At 37.4% G+C, this 19,450-nt stretch overlaps 1 long non-coding RNA gene across 1 annotated transcript in view; it reads left to right on the forward strand.

Annotated features, from left to right (window-relative positions):
* Positions 1–19,450, forward strand: part of LOC137496833 (uncharacterized) — a 565,986-nt gene that overhangs the window by 463,429 nt on the left and 83,107 nt on the right. The gene's annotated exons all lie outside the window — the stretch shown is intronic.

Consider the following 19,450-nt stretch of genomic DNA (forward strand, 5'->3'; position numbering starts at 1 on the left):
ATATATATATATATATATATATATATATATATATATATATATATATACTGTTAGATGTAAGTTTCAAAGTCAATTTCAGTTTCTCATATTTTAATGATATCTAAATTTCCCTATAGTACATCCCTGAGTCAAAGACAAGGTTTTCATTTTGTTATCAGTGTCAAATTCTAAAATTTATTTCACAAAAAAATATTTCATATAGAAAGTATAATAAGTGTAAAACGCTTGTCAAACTATCTGTTAAAATACTGTTCCAGCGTCATTCAGCATAGCAGACACATTTATATAGAAATTGAACAATATTAATTTGGACCATTACTCAGTAAAACATATAAACAGTACGTTTTTAAAAATAATATTTCGTGACTTAAAGGGTCACGAAACACCAAACGCATTTTTTCGAGATGCTGTTTTTATGTTCAACATAAAAACTAAAAACACTATTAGAACACATATTTTTAACAGGTGAAAATTGGTTGTTTTTGCATTGTTTCGAGCAAATTAATTCTTACGGTTTAAAAAAAATTAACCTGTGTCACAGCGATCATTGTGAAAAATTCCAGACGAGATGATGAAAGCACAGCTTGCATGTGGACACGTGTGGATTACAGTGGTCTGCTAACATGCAACAACAGTATGTTTGTAATGTATATTTTTTTACTCGAGAGCTTTTTACTTCTGAAAATGATAAAATTTAGATTTGCCACTTGCTTCTCTTAAAAAAAAAAAAAGATGCAGTTCCAGTTTGTGTTGATTATCCTGTCTCTACGAATTTAATAAGTATCATCATCATCAGTACACTTTCAATTTTTAAAGACATACTGTACCTTAGTCAAAATGATTTAGTTACTAAGATTACATTAATATCACTACAATACTATGGACTGAAAATCCTCCACTTCCACACAGCTCTCAGATAAACGCTGCTTTCTTAATCACCAATCAATCACCAATCAATTATTTGTTTACTTTATTTATTTTAGTTATTGTTTATATGAATTTGAATTTAAATATATTATCTTGCCATTCCTAAATATGCTATATAAATATGTATATAACATAAGTGACTCTTGTTCTAAATATGTCTGACAACATTTTAGGCTTTTAGTGGATGTAATGGTCAAAATGTACAGTGCTTTGAGAATATTTTATAGTTTACAGTATAGGGTTTCCTTAAAATACAGCTGGCTATATACACAGTCTAGCAAAGCAATAGATTTAGGAACAAAACTTATGTTGGAGGTCAAACAGACAGTAAAAACGGTAGCACACACACATATATAGTCTATCTTGGAGCTGCGGGACACAGGGGCGCAGACACACTGGAGGCAAACGAGGAACTGAAGACGCCCCTAAAGACACGGCTGAAATGATAAACGTCCAATCGCTGCCCCTCTTCACTTTCACAGTCTTTTCTGCTTCACTTTGTTTTCTTCTCTCCAAACCTCCCCTACCGTTTAACCTTGTTAGCGTCCTCGATTCGTCTGACCTTAGCTTCCGTCTGTTATTACAGTTACATGGCTAAATCCATGTTTAATTCGATTGGGCCATCATCGGTGTGCTCACAAATCCCATTCCCAGTTAATAAAACCCGTCTCATTGTGTCGGACCCCAAACAGATTTTGCCATAAATCCAATTTCAGCCCACTATTCTCACACTCAACCTCGATTTGCTTTCTTTTTCTCTAAAGTTACGTGTCGTAATTCCATTATGCTTGATGTGGAAGCACAGACAGAAGACTGAAAGATAACTGTGAACATCAGCCATGCAATATATGTATATTTTTCTCCTAGTTTTTGTTTACCTGAGAGAAGATTTTTTTCAACACATTTCTAAACATAATAGTTTTAATAACTCATTTCTAATAACTGATTTTTTTTATCTTTGCCATGATGACAGTACATATAATATATCCTCCGGGTGCTCCCGTCTCTCTCACAGTCCAAAGACATTTTAAATTCTAAATTGTCCATAGTGTATATGTGTACACCAGGTTGGTCCTCCAAGTGGGAGGGTTGAGCATTGGGTTAACAACCCACCTCATTAGAACTAGATGTTACGAAGCACCAATATTGTGTGGCTAAATATCAACTTCCATATAAATGGCCCTCGGAGTAAGTATATATAAATAGTAACTTTGTATCACACACAGTATTTTTTTTTAGCTGCTCTCCTTTGCTTACTGTTATTTTTGTAATATGGTTTAATTATATATTTTTTACAATAACATTGCTTTAAGGTGAGATTAACTCCCTATTTATGTGTAGTTAACTGGTGATATGGGACCTTTAGCTGTGACATTACTGTACATATTGTAGATACAGTGGCGTAGCGGACGGGCCCGCAGGGCACGCACCGCGGGGGGGCCCCGCGTGATAAGGGGGCCCCGCGTCGTCGTGATTTTCAATAATTAAAAATCCACCGGCGAACGCAATAATCAAACTATTGGGAACAACTGTGGTCGGAACCAAAGTTCACACGTCTGTGTTCTCTGAACACCTCTCAAGCGGTGGACTACTTAATTCTGATTGCTTGCCGCCAATGTTGCCAACTTAGCGACTTTGTCACTAGATTTAGCGACTTTTCAGACCCCCTTAGCGACAAATCTAGCTACTTTTTTGTGTTATTGGAGATTTTTTTAGACTGTCATTTCTCCATACTGTACCGTCCCTACTCTTCTCAACGAGCTGCGTGTGATGCCGCCGGCCCCTCCCCCTCCCCCGCCTTACAGCACTGACAGGCGGCCCAGTCAGTCCTCGTACAGCAGCCTCTCCCACCTGCAGCCTGAGAGCAGATCACCCCTCTGCGTACCGACGACAAATGATTTAGCACAGGCAGTGTGAAGGTATTTCCCTTGTACAGTCAAACCGATGTACTTCTACTTTATTTTAACAATTTAATTGGAGCGCTTATTCTTTTCTTGTTCACATTCACAGATATTAGTGACAGTTTCTGAACTTGTCTGAGTTTATTACATATGAGAGATTACTCAAACAGCAATAAATTTAGTTAAATAAACATGCTTATATAAAGTGTAGTGCAATTATAAATGCCCCTTTATTAACCATAGGCTGTTAAACAAACAGAAACGGTAGAACGTGATGACGCCAGTGATATGCAAATTGACGTATGACGTATCCCCCCCCCCCCCTTCATCAGGGGGCCCCCGTCAGTGATCCCTGCAGGGGGGCCTCTGCATTTTGCGCTACGCCACTGTGTAGATACATGACAATAATTCATTTTTAAATGTCTTTTTTTTTTGTTTGCTTGTTTTGACACATTATTTAAAATTCGTGGCTAAGAAATAATTATTTATTTTTAGTGTGGTCAGAGATAACTTTTGTCTAGGGTTATAATTCTCGCTTGGGGTGCGAAAGGTCTCGGGTTCAAATCCCGGACGAGCCCCCACTCTATGTTACGACCCTGGTCTAGGGTCAAGGCCGCAACATAAAATAAAATTCACTTTTATGACTCTTTGGAGTCGGGTCCCTTTATTCATCTTTTTTTTTGTCTTTTTTATTTGTAAATGCCAGATCCATTACCCCTATCTGTTTCGAGACCTCTCAATAATTAATATATGTTTATATAGTGCTTCCCACACGTTTGAAATATACTTGCGGTGGTAATCGGATTGAAACCCACCTTTTACCCACAGCACATGATTACTCACATGCGACACAAAAGTGATTGTTAACAAATTCTTGTTCATTATGACACTGTTATCGACTGCTTCTTTTCAATGGGTTGTAGTTAAAAAAGACTGTTGAATTAAAAAAGAAATACACTACTTGTTTTACTGTTATTCTATGTAGGAGCCATGTGCACCCACTGACTGCTAAACACCTGCTGCTGACATTGGGTACAATATTGCCAAATCATGTCAGATAAAATATGCAACATGTCAACATCGTCCAAATAAAAAAAAAAAATAAAAAAAAGGCAAAATGATTAATAAATGACTGGAATGAAAACAGACAATATCTCTAAAAAGTATTATAATAACAAGAATAATAAAGTGTAGATTATTTAAATAAGGCAAATGAGTTAATTAACCATTTCTAATGGTGTACATATATTTTGAAGCCAGTTTATATGTAATTTTGTCCACTTTCAGTTGTTTAGATCAAATAATTAATTATATAAAGTTTCTTGCGGCTGGCTGTGCATGCGCTGTCAGCTGCGAAACCAGGCAAAAATAAATCAGGCTTAAAAGAAAAATGAAATGCAAAAACACATACCTTTAAAAATGACTTTAAAAAGTGAAATGAAAAGCCAAATTCTGGACATTTTAAGAGATTTAGAAACCCCAGACGAATGCATTTAGATCAAATAATTAATTATCTATTATTTTTTTTGCGGCTGGCTGTGTATGCAGTATCAGCTGTGGAGCTAAGCAAAAGTGGGCTTCTGTAGAGCACGTGAGTGTTGACAGTTCTCACACAAACACAACGAGAAGTAAGAAACATCTAGGGAAAGAGAAGATTTTGCACTGGTTACCTGATAGTGGATGTTTGGCTATTGGGCGGATACAAAAAAAAAACAAAAACAAAAAAAAACTAAAGTTTAAAAGGATGATACTAGTAAAAAATAAATGTCACCAAATATACTTGGCCGTTAATATACCTGGGTGGTTCGCTTAAGTAAAGTCTATGTGTAAAAAGCATATATATATATATATATATATATATATATATATATATATATATATATATATATATATATATATATATATATATATACTGTATATTCAGCTTAAAGTGATAAGTTAATTAGGTTAATTAGGCAAACTAGGGTAATTAGGCAAGTCATTGTATAACAGTGGTTTGTTCTGTAGACAATGGGGAAAAAGGTGACTAATAATATTAACCCTAAATTGGTTAAAAACAATTAAAAACTGATTTTATTACAGCCTAAATAAAACAAATAAGACTTTCTTAAGAAGAAAAAGTATTATTGGAAATTCTGTGAAAAGTTCCTTGCTCTGTTAAACATCATTTGGGAAATATTTAAAAAATAGATACATAAATTCACAGGAGAGCTAATAATTCTGACTTCAACATATGCTGGGATTTCTTCAGCCTTGTTATTTCCACATTATTCACCTGATCTCTTCACAGTCTGTGTGCTATTTGTGGAGACTAGAAAAGAGGATCGACGGAGTCTCTCGGTGGAAGGGATGGATGTTCTGCTCTCTGGGCTCTGAATTAAATTGGGCGGAGATGAGGCCTTGTTTTGCTTTGCATCGAGGCAAACTCATTTCCTCTGGGGAACGGTGGACTGTTTGAGTGCTACGCATGAGCTAGACAAGGGATTTACGGATGCTTTCAGAGTCGTATAGCCTTCCCCCTTTCCAAATCGAACCCACTGGCAAAACACAGCTACATCTCTTGTTTATGTATCGGCGTAATCTGTTGTGGAAGTGTGACCCTGTGTCCCTCTGATGAAGTAGGGCCGTCTGCAATAACAGGATGAATAGTGGAGCAATTGTCTTAAAATTGCCTCCGCCTGCCCAGATGCATCTCCCTTACTCTTGCTTTCAAACTGGCACCTCTTCCTTTTTATGTGCAGGTTTATGTGTGTTCTAGAAGAAAAAAAAAAGTCATTCCATCAGTAATGCAGGGTTGATGGATACCGTAAGCGGATGCTGGGACAACATGTTGTTTATCACAATCAGAGTTTACATTTTCACTATTGTTAATTCAATTTTATCCAGAGAGAGATGTCAGGTAAATTTGTCAAAGTGTTGGGAATTAATCTAACCAAACAAATGGCTGAATGAATTGGTCGGTCTATCTGTCTGTCAGTCAATCTGTCAGTTTAAATTAATTTAATTAAGTTTATTTAGCACTTTTTACAATAGTTATTGTTTCAAAGCACCTTTACAAAAGGTGTACATTATTGCATCACAGTAAACCTACGGTAAAGTTATAGTCAATATAATCTATTATATACAGACATAGTTAAACTTCAATTTTATTACATATAGGTGATGTCTACGTGCACATTTATGAAGTGTAGTAGGTGTATGTGTTGTCCTTGAAGTCCTTGCTGGTTGGCATCATCTTTCATATGTGTGTTGTCCTTGAAGTCCTTGATGGTTGCATCATCCTTTAGTATGTGTTGTTCTTGAGGTCCTTGATAGTTTGCATCATCTCTCCACATCAGTGGCGCTGCAGAATCTCTAGAGGCCTCGGGATGAGTATGCCCAGGTGGTAATAATTAGCGTAGCTGCTGTTCATAACGCATTTGAACAAGAGTATCAACTGCTTTTCCAGGGCCGGGTCATGGGGGCATCAGTCTTACGAGAGAATCCCAGACTTCCCTCTCCCCAGACACTTCCTGCAGCTCCTCCGAGGGGATCCAGAGGCATTCCCAGCCAAGAGACATACTCCCTTCAGCATGTCCTGGGTCTTCTCCAAAGTCTCCTCCCGGTGGGACATGCCTGGAACACCTTCCTACGTAAGCCTCAAGGAGGCATTCAAAACAGATGCCTGAACCACCTCAGCTGACTTCTCTCTGTGGAGGAGCAGCTGCTCCACTCTAAGCTCCTCTCAGGTAACAGAGCTTCTTACTCTATCTATAAGGGTGTGCCTTGCCAGCCTGCAAAGGAAACTCATTTTGGCCGCTTGTATCCAAGACCTTGTCAGTCATAAAACCTGTAAATCGAGAGCCTTGCCTTTCAGCTCTGCTCCTCTTTTACCACAACAGACCAGTACATTGATATTAAATATTAATGCAAAAACGAGGTGATATAAATTAAAATAGCAGTTATATAAACAAACAAAGTACCAAACATATAAAGCGTATAAAGACTGGAGGGGAGTGTGTTATACAGGTGGTTTGTCAAGGCCACTCACCTGCGTGGAGCAAACTCATGCATCATGCCATTGTGTAATGCAATTCATCTTTAATCTAGTTTTGAATGGAGAGGAAGGCTATTCCAGAGTTTAGGAGCCATAAATGAGAAGGTTCAACCTCCTTTAGTAGACTTTGCTATTCTACTACCAGAAGCCCTGAGTTTTGTGATCTTAAAGAGTGGGTTGGATTGTAGCGAGACAGAAGGTTGGTAAGGTAAACAGGAGCTAGATTATTTAAAGCTTTATAACCTACCAGCAAACAGCATTACAGTAATCTAGCCTAGAAGTCATAAAAGCATGAGCTTTTCCACATCAGAGATAGACAGCAGGCTTTGTGACTTAATATTTCTTAGATGGAAGAAGGCAGTTTTTGTGACATCAGAGATATGATTTTCAAATGTTAAGTTTATTGATTAATCAGTTAATCAGTCTGTCAATCAATCAATCTGTCAATTAGTCTCTTTAGAAATATGTCATTTAGTCTTTGTCAATTAATCAGTCTCTGTCTATCAGTCAGTCTCTCTATCTATCAATCAGTCTATATATATATTAATCATTCAGTCAATCAATTAACATATCTGACAATCAATCAATCAATCAATCAATCAATTATTCTCTGTCTATCAATCAATAATTAAAGAATCTGACAAACACTTGTCAAAAACTATATAAAATATAAATGTACAGTTGTATATGTATATAATAAGCATATGACGTATGGGTGTTCCCCATTTATTTAGGTTTTCAAAATGCAATAATGAACCTGTATCTTTGGAATTGGGCTTTGAAGAGTTTAATGAAGGAAATTTTAATTGACGTTTTTAGCTTGAAACTATATGTTTGCTTGTTTTTTTCTTGGTTAAACATTTGGCAAGTCATTGGGAAACAATGGTTTGTTCTGGAGCCAAAAATGTAATCTATTTATTAGTTTATTTAATACGGGGGCTAGTAATATTGACATTAAAAATATACAATAAAATAAGGAGAATATAGGAGAGAACTAGTAAGACTTCACAAGAGAATTAATAACTTTGCCTTTAACTTTATAGACACACACACACACTGTGATGACAATGTTCTACCTGTAAGGACAATCCTGTGTCCTATTCTTGACATCAAACGTCAGCATCTGTCAAGTAAAAAGGGCAAAAATTTCCTTGGGTGTAATTTAATATTTATGACTTCTGATACAATTAAGAATTGCATGAATATCCCCTCTGTGTCTCTCTAAGTGAGGTAATATGATTTACTTCTGGAACATTGGAGGGAAAAAACTAATTTTGAAGATCACTTTGTAATTGGGGTGGAGGAAATGAAGATTCCAAGTGCAGGAAAACAAATTACCTTGTTACACGATGATTCACTGAGCAAGAATTTGAAATTGGTGTCCGTCCAGCTAGCTGCCAGACAGCCTGTAATTTATATGACAGTGTGAGTACCTGAGCTGTCTTTTCCATATCTAAAGGTTGGCGGAACTAAAACTAATCACACGGAGGCATCTGCGCTGAAAAAAAAAACAAAAAAAAAACAGAGTGGGACCTCTCATTGAAGTCAGCACAGCAATTCAAATTTCCCTGCCTGTTTTGCAGAGCTAAAAATTGCTTTCTTTTCTTCCCTTCCACTCTATCTTTGTAACTTTTTTTTAGCTGTCCGATGCTGTCTGTCTTCTTTTCTTAATCTCTCCAACACATTTCACTGTAACTCCTTACACTTCCTCATGTTGATGAGTACCACGCGGCTCTTGAAGTGCTGCCAAACTGCCATCAAAGTCCGACAACATCAAGGGATCAATGTTTTTCCAACTCCAAATAAACACTGATCGACGTTAAAGAACGACATTTAAAACAGCCATTAAATACCATGCCACCACCTGGCACGCAACATTGGCAAGGACTACTCTCATTATGCGTTCACTTCATTCCAAGTGATTACAGGAGTACCATTTCTTTGATTTCTGAGGGATCTTCACGTTTAGGAACAGGCCAAATTTTAAACGGACATTTCGAGAACAATGCTACCCACGTTCTCTACTTTCAGAAAACACTCTTGTAATTAGTTCAGCCTGGTTTTCTTAAGGACGCTCTGACATCCGAGCTGTGCAAATGTGACATGAGAGTGTGGCAGTTCATTTAAAGTCCTCTCAGCGTAGACAAGCGCTCTCAAGTCTGTAGCTCACGATGTCTTTTGCAAAGGTCACAGTGAAATAACTAGCCGAGGATTATAGACATACAGTAACTGGAAAAGCTGGCATTGATTGGTGTATTCATAGTGATGCTTTGCCTGACTTAAAAGTAAAAGTCTTAAGGGCTCATATTTAGAACAAAGTGATGTGATGTCATTTTTTTTATTTTTAGAAATTAAAGTTTTATTTGGAGTTTGTTTTAGCAATTGGAGCTGGAAGTGTATCCAATTCATAAAGATGAATTTCCACTTGTGGACAATAAAGACAAGTAAAACATTTGCCAGAGTAATTGGCGGTTCATTCCACTGTGGTGACCCTTGCTAAATTAGGGACTTAGCCAAAGGAAAGTGAGTGAGTGTTTCAACAATTTAGAAACTCCATGGAAAGCACCAGCTGGTAAACTCATTTTGAACTACAATAGTTAAGTGCAGTATGTTATAAATCATATGCCCCGCCTTTTACTGGTTGGATAAATAAACAAACCAATAGACTCCCAACATCCAAACCACTGAGGACATCAATAGTTGAATTTTATTTTGATTTTAGTTTCACCTGTTTTGTTGTTTCTGGAGTATTAGAGTAATGTGCAAAACTCCACCCTCTTCTGGAAAGCAGCAGCTCATTTGCATTTAAAGCAAAATACACAAAAAAGGTCTGAAATCACCTACTACTCGAGGAGGTACTACATTTGAATTTACTACACAAGCATTCGAAAAGTATGATCTATGTTGTATAAATATAAGCAGAATGGTATGAATGAAACTTGGATGTACTACATATGCTATTGGTCATTATCAACTGACTTACTCGCGTCAGTTGGGTCGCTTGACTCCCATTCATGAATTCTCTCATGAATTATGAGATAGCGTAGTCCCATCAGATGTGCACTTCGATGCATACACATTTCGCCTGTAGTAGTAGGTCATCAATACTTCTTGCATGCTGATTTTTGAATACAATGATTTCCGACATACTACTCGGCTCGCATACTGTTTTTAGCATACTTTATAGTTTCACAGTTCAGTTCGGTTATGATTATCATGCCATCAATTCAGATCAATTCAATATATTGGTGCATCATGGTGCATTGACAATGCTTTCCTTAAACATTAGATATTTTACTTAACAATACAATAATTCTTGTTATAAAAATATATATATATGTACTATATTTTTATTTACTATTTGTAATACAATTTTGTCCTTTAAAACAAGCGGTCAGAACTGCACCTTTAATTGAACAGTGAACTCTACCTTTAATTTTACCTGCTTAAAGAAAACACCCTTTTTGAATGTATCAAACATAACTAAAGGACATGCACAGAACAACATGAGCATTTATAGAAAATAAACAATGTAAATAATATCCTGTTTGCTTTTTGAGTGTTGTCGAGCGAGTTCTTAAACGCCTATGATTGATTACGTGGTCAACAGAGGCTGTGATTGGCATGGCGCTGTTCAGCTAACAGTGACAGGGACACTGATGTTAAATAGCAGTGTTGATAAGCTGATCTATTATAGACTGCGATGCTGTGAAGAAAATTTTCTCTGCAAACACGCTTGTGTCTGGATCCACGAGTAACATTATTGTTGAAAGAACTGAGAGAGGAGATAAAATGTTACCTCATGAACATGCCAGCAGGTCAAAGTGGCCACAGAGAGTGAGAGAGAGAGTAGACAGAGAGGCAGTCGCTAACATAAATTACTATGTTTCTAGCATAAATTAGCATGTTTTTAGCATGAATTTAGTTTGAATTAGCATGTTGCTAGAATGATTAGTATGTTTGTTAGTATGTCTCCAGCATGAAATGGTATGTTGTTAGTATGTTCGATGTAAAGTCAATGGCTGATTTTCTTTACAATGGTAGTTTATGGGACAATTGCTAGGGTGCCGTAAGTTGTTGTTAGGGTGTGGCTAGTAAGTTAAAATGTCATCAGTGACTGGCAGATTGGTAGTATGAGTTAAATGAGCCAGACCTTAAGTCTGTATGACAGTCTGGCGCAAAGTAATGAGGTCACAAAGTTTGGTCCAACGTTAAGTCAGTGGGACTTTTCTGAATTTTCCAGGTCAGTTTTCGGACAACTGTAAGTCGGATCAGTTGGAAAAGATATAGCAACCCGAGTCAGACCAGTTTAGAGGTTTGGTGTTAGTTTGGTGCTTGTAGTATGAATGATATAGGAGGAGATGCAATTAGTTTCAGAAGAAGAAGAGGACGACGGAAGAACAATTTGAAGTTAAGAATAAGTTATAACAACATGTTGGCTTTCTCAAGCCACCATAAATATGATATATTGAATAATATGATATATTATTTATGTTTTATTAAATTATGTACTTGCCTGGTGTACTTGCCTGTCAGTGAAAAACTGTCCAGCAAACTTCCAAGCAATGAATTGTGAACAATTATCTTTTTTTAAAGTAGTAGAAGCGTTTTAATTACTCTCAGGGCCTACTCACACTATGCTATCCGAACCGTGCCCAGGCCTGTTTCCCGGATCGTTTAAGAAAGTGTGAGTGCGCTGAATCGGGCTCAGGCACGGTTCATTTGGCCGGCCCTGGCCCGGTTGGAAGAGGTGGGTCTGAGCGCGGTTCACTTGCGCTTGTAGTGTGAGTGCAAATCGCTCCAAAGCCCGAAACGGAAAGAGAGACGTGACTTTAAGGCACTGTTTCATATGGGTTTATTAATCATTCTTATTGTTCATTGAACTCAAACTGCCGTAGCTTATTAAAGACGCAAACCCCTCACTGCACGACAGCTGTGCGGCTTCAGCAGACCTCCTCATTCTTGCAGCACGAGAGATTTATGATTATTTCTGAGCGCCAAAAGTGGCGGATCTGTTCAGCGAAATATCTGACTGCGTGTCCCCGCATCCCTAAGGACTGTTTGGCGAAGTATTTGACTGCATGTCACTGCATATCAAACGACTGAAACGATGTAACTAGAGAAATCTCCACTGTGCGGCTGAGTGAGAGCGCTTCTCACTGAACAGCGCTGCATCGATGACGTAAGCGTGCCCAGGCCCGATTGTGGTGTGAGTGCGGGCCGTCGGGGGAGACGGGAGGGGGTACAATCGTGCTTTGGCCCGGTTCGAGGCAACTGTACCTAGTGTGAGTACGGCCTCAGTCTCCTATAGTAAGCTACAGCCATATAACGCATATGTGTACATAACTGGTTATGATTATTACTAAACTGATAATGAATTGTATGTGTCTGCATTGCGGTTTATAAAAGAAACAATTAATTGTGACACCCCTACTGGAAGTATGCAATTTTGGATGCAGCCAGCGTGTTTTTGCTCACACACAAATGGAGGCAATTTTGGTGAGCTATAATGAACAATATGTGAGATTTTGAGCTGAAACTTCACTGAAACATTATAGGGACACCTTAGAAATACATTACTTATTATGAAAAGGGGGATAATATGTCCTCTTTATTCAAAGAATGGAAAATAATATCACAGTAAGTTTACCAGGGCCTTATTATTTTTTTTATTATGTCATGAGAGGGTTAAAAACAAAATATCTCTTTGCCATGAGTATAGCAGGGCCTTTAAGAGCGCCCAGTTCCACTGCTCACATCCACGCTGCCAAGACTAATCATTTCACTGCCAGCACCAGTGTATGTCACTGTCAGCAATTACATGCATAATAGCCATAACAGTTTCCCGCTCGACTTTTTAATGAGATTTAAGCCATCGAAGAAATGTTTGCTTTATCAGTTTATTGCATGTTTTTTTTCCTTTTTCTCACCTGGCCCTTGTTAAACAAACCGTAATAGCTTTTTGCTCCAGATTGCGTATATGCACTCATTTGCACTCACAGTAAGCGATCGTCTGCTATGATCGGCCCAGACATGTCTGCTCCATCAGCGCTGACCACATAAGTTAATAATGTCCGAGCGGCCTGAGTGATGGAGGGTATTAGACGTGTTTGGGAGAGCCTGGCCAGCAACACAAACACCGGAGCGACTCGCTGCGGAGCTTCTATACGCAGCACCATCTGCTGCCCGCCAGAACAGGTGCAGCGCTGCATCCTGTAGTGAGTTAATGACTGTAATCACAGGCAGAATCCAGACTGAGATTCTAATCTGCGCCACATGGCGGATCGGTCTCCGCGCAGACTACAGGGTCACTTTGTGATGTCATTACGGGTCCATTGTGAACGACCTCACACTGAGATCCGCAATTCTGCATCCCTTCAGCTTTAACGTCACAGATGCTCACGAAACAAATCATCCTGAGAGACTTTTAAACACTTAAGCAGGACAAATATTTTGGTTATTAGGAGAAATGCCAAGCGCGGAAGTCCATTAACTTCAAGAGGAAGTAAGAGGATGAGGGAGGGAGAGTGAGAAACGGCAGCTTGGGAATTATTTGCATGAAAGGAGGCAATATAAAGGACATTAGCATTTTGTTTTCTCAAGTTTCCAAACAAACTTGTGCGTATGCTAATTACCAGGCCTGTTTATAGACTGCTCTTTTATGGAGGGTTTGTGTACCCTCATATGCTAACAAGAAAAAAATCAATAGCAAACAAGTGCAGTCTGGAAAACAACTTTTTTTCAGAGTAAGAACCCTTAAAAGGCACTCGGAAAGGACTTGAGATTCGGTGCATTTATGTGACACTTGAAATAAGTATGTGTGGACTCTTGTAGGATTTGATTAGAACACAAAGCAAAATTGGAATGCAACGAAAAGTGATGCTGTGTGCAATATGTAGAGGAACAGAAGGTTCTGATGTAACAAATAATAAGCAGGTGTGTTTTATTAATTACTGTATGTCTATTTTTTTTAAATATATATTTTAATTGCCTTCTAGTATATTTGCATAACAAAGCGCATGTCCAATATGTTTGTTTTGGAAAGCTAATCAGATGTCTGTGCCGTAAGAGTTCTTAAGAGACGTGTTTGGGTGCTGGGTTTCTGTTTAGAAAAGGCTTTTTACATGAGTGTCTAAGACAGGGGTCACCAATCTCGGTCCTGGAGGGCCGGTGTCCCTGCAGGATTTAGCTCCAACTTGCTTCAACACACCTGCCTGGATGTTTCAAGTATAGCTAGTAAGATCTTGATTAGCTTGTTCAGGTGTGTTTGATTAGGGTTGGAGCTAAAATCTGCAGGACACCGGCCCTCTAGGAACAAGTTTGGTGACCACTGGTCTAAGATGATAAATGGATGCTATCTATCTATCTATCTATCTATCTATCTATCTATCTATCTATCTATCTATCTATCTATCTATCTATCTATCTATCTATCTATCTATCTATCTATCTATCTATCTATCTATCTATCTATCTATCTATCTATCTATCTATCTATCTATCCACACTGTAAAAATGATTGCTTTTACACAATTCCTTCGTTGATCAAACACAAATTAATTAGGTTAATCAATTGTTGCAAATTTAAGTGGATTGAACATAGAGAAATTAAGTTGTCCACGCCAAAAAATAATTTATAATTACGTTGTTTCAACTCATTTTAAATTAGTTTGAAAAAACAGCAAAAGTCATTTTCGAGTCCCATCCATCCATCCATCCTTCTTTCTTTCTTTCTTTCTTTCTTTCTTTCTTTCTTTCTTTCTTTCTTCATCGGTCTGTCTGTCTATCTTTATTATATTCATTCATTCATTTTCTTGTCGGCTTAGTCCCTTTATTAATCCGGGGTCGCCACAGTGGAATAAACCGCCAACTAATCCAGCAGGTTTTTACGCAGCGGATGCCCTTTCAGCCGCAACCCATCTCTGGGAAACATCCACACAATCATTCACACACACACTCATACACTACGGACAATTTAGCCTACCCAATTCACCTGTACCACGTCTATGGGGGAAACCGGAGCACCAGGAGAAAAACCCACGCGAACGCAGGGAGACCATGCAAACTCCACACCGAAATGGCAACTGAGCCGAGGCTCGAACCAGCGACCCAGTGACCGTCTTGCTGTGAGGCGACAGCACTACCTACAGCGCCACTGCGTCGCCATCTAACACGTAACCAATTTCATGGCAATTCGTAACTTTTTGGTCTAGTGGGTAATTCGTATAAATTCGTATGATCTCATTTGTGCAGTTTATTATGATTTACTCATCCCACAATGACGGCTGGGTTTAGGGGCAGAGTTGGGTACCACACCGTTTTTTTTTTTTTTTGTTGTTGTTGTTTTTGTTATAAATGTACAGAACAAGAACATATACAGAACAAGGATATTTTCAAAGTATTTCTGATAATATATTTTCTTAAGGAGAACGTCTTATTTCATTTAGGCTAGAATAAGAGCAGTTTTTATTTTATTTTTTTAAATCTATTTTAAGGTCAAAATTATTAGCCACTTATATATATATTTATATATATTACAGTTATATATATTTTTTTCAATAGTCTAGACTAGAGGACAAACCATCGTTATACAATAACTTGCCTAATTACCCTAACCTGCTTAGTTCAGATAATTAACCTAGTTAAGCCTTTAAATATCACTTTAAGAAGTGTCTTAAAAAATATCTAGTCAAATATTATTTACTGTCATCATGGCAAAGATAAAAGAAATCAGTTATAAGAAATGAGTTATTAAAACTATTATGTTTAGAAATGTGTTGAAAAAATCTTTTCTCCGTTAAACAGAAGTTAGGGAAAAAATTAACATTGATTGATTGATTGATTGATAGTTACGTAATTAATACATTATACATTAAATAATATACTATTTTTACATATTAATTGAGTTTCATAATTATTTACATAATCAAGTTATTTATACGATCATGTTCAACCTGTGATTTAACATTTACACCACATTTTATTATGCATATACCATGGCTTTTTTCTGTTAAGATTCATTTGCAGGAAGTCATGACAGATTAAAGATTATGCAGAGCCTTGATCATTAAAACTAATTTGAAGTAGCCTGAACAATGACTTGCGTCCCACTGTGAATATTGGGCTGCAAATAACACTTAATAGGACCGCGTAAAAAATATTGGACATGGGAAATGAAGATCGGAAAAAATTCAGTAAGGTACAGCTTTATTTTTATGCACTTCAGTTTAATTTTATTCTTTAGGTAGACAGCTCTTGTTTCATCCTGTCTTCCGCACAAATCACTCCGTCCTCTCTTTCTCTCTCTCTCTCTCTCTCTCTCTCTCTCTCTATCTCTCTCTCTCTCTCTCTCTCATCTCATTTATTCTCTCTATCTGCTACCTTTTCTATTTTCTGTAATCTTGAGAAAGGTGTCAGCGTCTGTCGTCAGGCAGTGTTGCGGTCCGACATCTGACACGGCCCCAGGAACATAGTCAATAAAGCCATCTAATTGAGTGCCACTGGCTGCTGTTTATTGACAAAATAAGACCTGGGAATTAGGTGCGTCTCCGCCGTCTGCCCCAAGCAGCCACCTTTCTAGCATCACGACAGCTGTCCACTTTCAATCCATCAAAAGCTCATCCCGGTCCTCCTGGTGTCAAAGGATAGTCATCCGGCTGCAGCTGAAATAAACATGCACTCAATTTGAGTGTATGCCAGAGACAGAAGCAACAAAAAGAGATGGAGAGGAGTAAGGGGCTGTTCACAGAAAGAACTTTTTTGTTTTTACTTATTTTGGGTTCCTTTTACATTTTTTTCCATACTCTTGTGTCGGACAGGTTTGAGCACTTGTTTGCATCTTGCATCTAAAGATTTTCCTACCAAGCATTTCACATTTTAAATGTGAAAACACATTTTGTGAGAACTGGTGAGACAGTACACTTTCGTGCCTGTGCCTGTAATTTCTTTTCTTTTTTTTCATCTAAAATTTGTTAGACCCCTAACCGTAACCCCAAAATTATCCTAACTGATTCGATTTTTTTTAGATGTCCTTAGCACTTTCTAGAAACATTTATTAAACCAAGCAAGTCAGTCCACACTGAATTTGACCATATATATTTATATGACCATATATTTTTACAGTAAAACATGGCGGCTGTGGTCTGTGTTACACGTTACTAGTAATGCATTACTGTAACAGATGTTACACAACGGATGTAGGTTGAGTGATCACGTAAGAGAGACAAAATGCACGCGAGGTAGACCAATTAATTACTATTACTAATACTACTATACACCTTATTCTTCACCGACGAACGGGCGCTGCCGTTTGAATCTTTTTGGCTTGAGACTTCCGGTCTCATTCACTTCTATTAATTTTTAGACATTAAAAACGGCTCATTTTGCTATATAGTCATGCAAATATTTGTTTGTAGAGCAAGTAGTTTGACCCTTTTTGCGGTTTATTATTCCTAGTCATTTCTCCCATAAGTGACTGAATCGGAAGTTCTAAGACAATCGCGAAAACAGGTGCACTTCCGCATTTTAGAATAAGGTCAATATTTGTTGTTTTAAATAAATAAGCACACATCTGTTATGTATAACAAAATTATTTAGTACACACAGTGACACATTTCTGTTATATTTTAGAACATGCTATTTAAATGTACATGTAGTATTGTATTGCTCAGAAAAAAAAGCTGTGATTTATTTATTTATTTTTTTAATGTATTGTTTTACATATTTTTATAGTTGTTATACAACTGCAGATTTTGCACTTTGAATACACACAGCTTACTTTCCATAAGTTGTTGACATACCACATTTAATTTGTGGTTAGTTTGAAAATTGCTTCAGATTTCATTTTTGAGCAGCTCTTTGTTTCGTTTAAAATGCATAAAATGTATGGTGGTCTATAATAGATTTTGATGCTGAGTCTCACCAAATTGATTCTGATTATTTTCATTTTATTTATTTTATAAAGGTTTTGTGTTTATTGTATATTGTCGCTATTTTCATACTTAATCTGTGAAGGTAAATGTTTAAGGCTTAAACTTTTAACTTTTGAAGTAACTTTAGTTTTTGCTTTTTTGTTTCTGAATATATTATCTGCTGCTGGTCTGACTTGCATAAATTAGTGTTTAAAAATGACTTCTTGTTAAAGTCTGTCTTGTGTTTTAGTTGTGAGAATACAAATTAATTAAATCTGTGTAGTTGATCAACAGTGTATTCTCCATGCAGCACTGAAGTGACGTTATATATGGCATTAATAGGAGCATTACATATGTTCTTTGGAAAAGTAACTCATAATTTACTGCGTGATAACAGTAATGCATAACTTTTAGGTGTAATTAATCGATAAAGTAATTGAGTTACTTTTTGAATGAAGTAACTAGTAACTAATTACTATTTTTTTCAGCAACTAGCACAACACTGGCTGTGTTTGAATCAGCTCTTTGGTTTGGTTCAAATTTAAGTTTTGGGGATCCAAATCCAAAGATTTGAAAGGTATTTCCAAATAATTCTTCACATCTTACACGTAACCTACTTATTTGTCTACTAAATAGAGTGGTTAAAGTTAACTTTAGCAAATTCTGTATTATGTATTACGTGGCCAACAATATAACAAAAGATTTTAATTATTGGATGAGGAAGGTAGCAATATCTGAAGCTGAGTAATTAACTTATGAAGCACACAACACATCGACACAGATCTTAAAATTAACCAAAAGTGTATTGCTACGCTATAAAACAATGTACCGTACTAATCTACATAAGACACACATTCACATACACACAAGCAGTTTGGGGAGTTATTGACAGAGCGAGTAAGGATTCACATGCTAGCATTTGCTAAGTTTTTAGCATTGCAACCTGAGTGAAACCATAAAAGCAGAGAATTTCGATATTATTTACTACTTAAATATAAATTAGTTTCTGCAAGAGATAAAAACTTGGTTTGTGTTACCTGCGTTGTAATGAACATTTTGGTTTCATCGGCTGCTCCAAAGGGAAATGCCGGCACAGCTGATTGGCCAGTGTAGCAACTCCAGTAACATCCTGGTGTTCCCTCGTCAGTGAAAGGAGTTTCCTTACTTTCAGGGAAGTTTGGAGTTGATTACTAGGGATATGGGTGCTGGACGAGGAGTTGCTGTCAGTGAAGCCTTTCCTGAGGCTTCGGCCTTTTGGCGGAATTATGTAGCTACGACAGAGTTTCAGATTTCTGACTGATTGACCAAATGACTTGGTGTTGAAGCAGTGGATATGGATCAGTGCACAAACAAAAAGATACAATCAATGGTACCGTAAAATACTGATACAGATTTGCATAATTTTAAGAGGCAACGATCATTCATTCACCTTCAGATTAGTCCTAATATATCATGGGTTGCCACTGTGGAATGAACCACCGAGTATTCCAGCATACGTTTTATGCAGCAGATGCCCTTCCAGCCGTAACCTGGGAAACAACAATTTGGGGGAAACCAGAGCACCTGGATGAAACCCATTGAAACACAGGGAGAACATGGACTCGAACCAGCGATCTTCTTGCTGTGAGGTAACAGTGCTAATTAGTGAGCCACCATGCCGCTCCTTAAGAAGCAAC

Source organism: Danio rerio, chromosome 12 (assembly GCF_049306965.1).
Source record: "Danio rerio strain Tuebingen ecotype United States chromosome 12, GRCz12tu, whole genome shotgun sequence".
In the NCBI taxonomy this organism is placed as follows: Eukaryota; Metazoa; Chordata; class Actinopteri; order Cypriniformes; family Danionidae; genus Danio; species Danio rerio.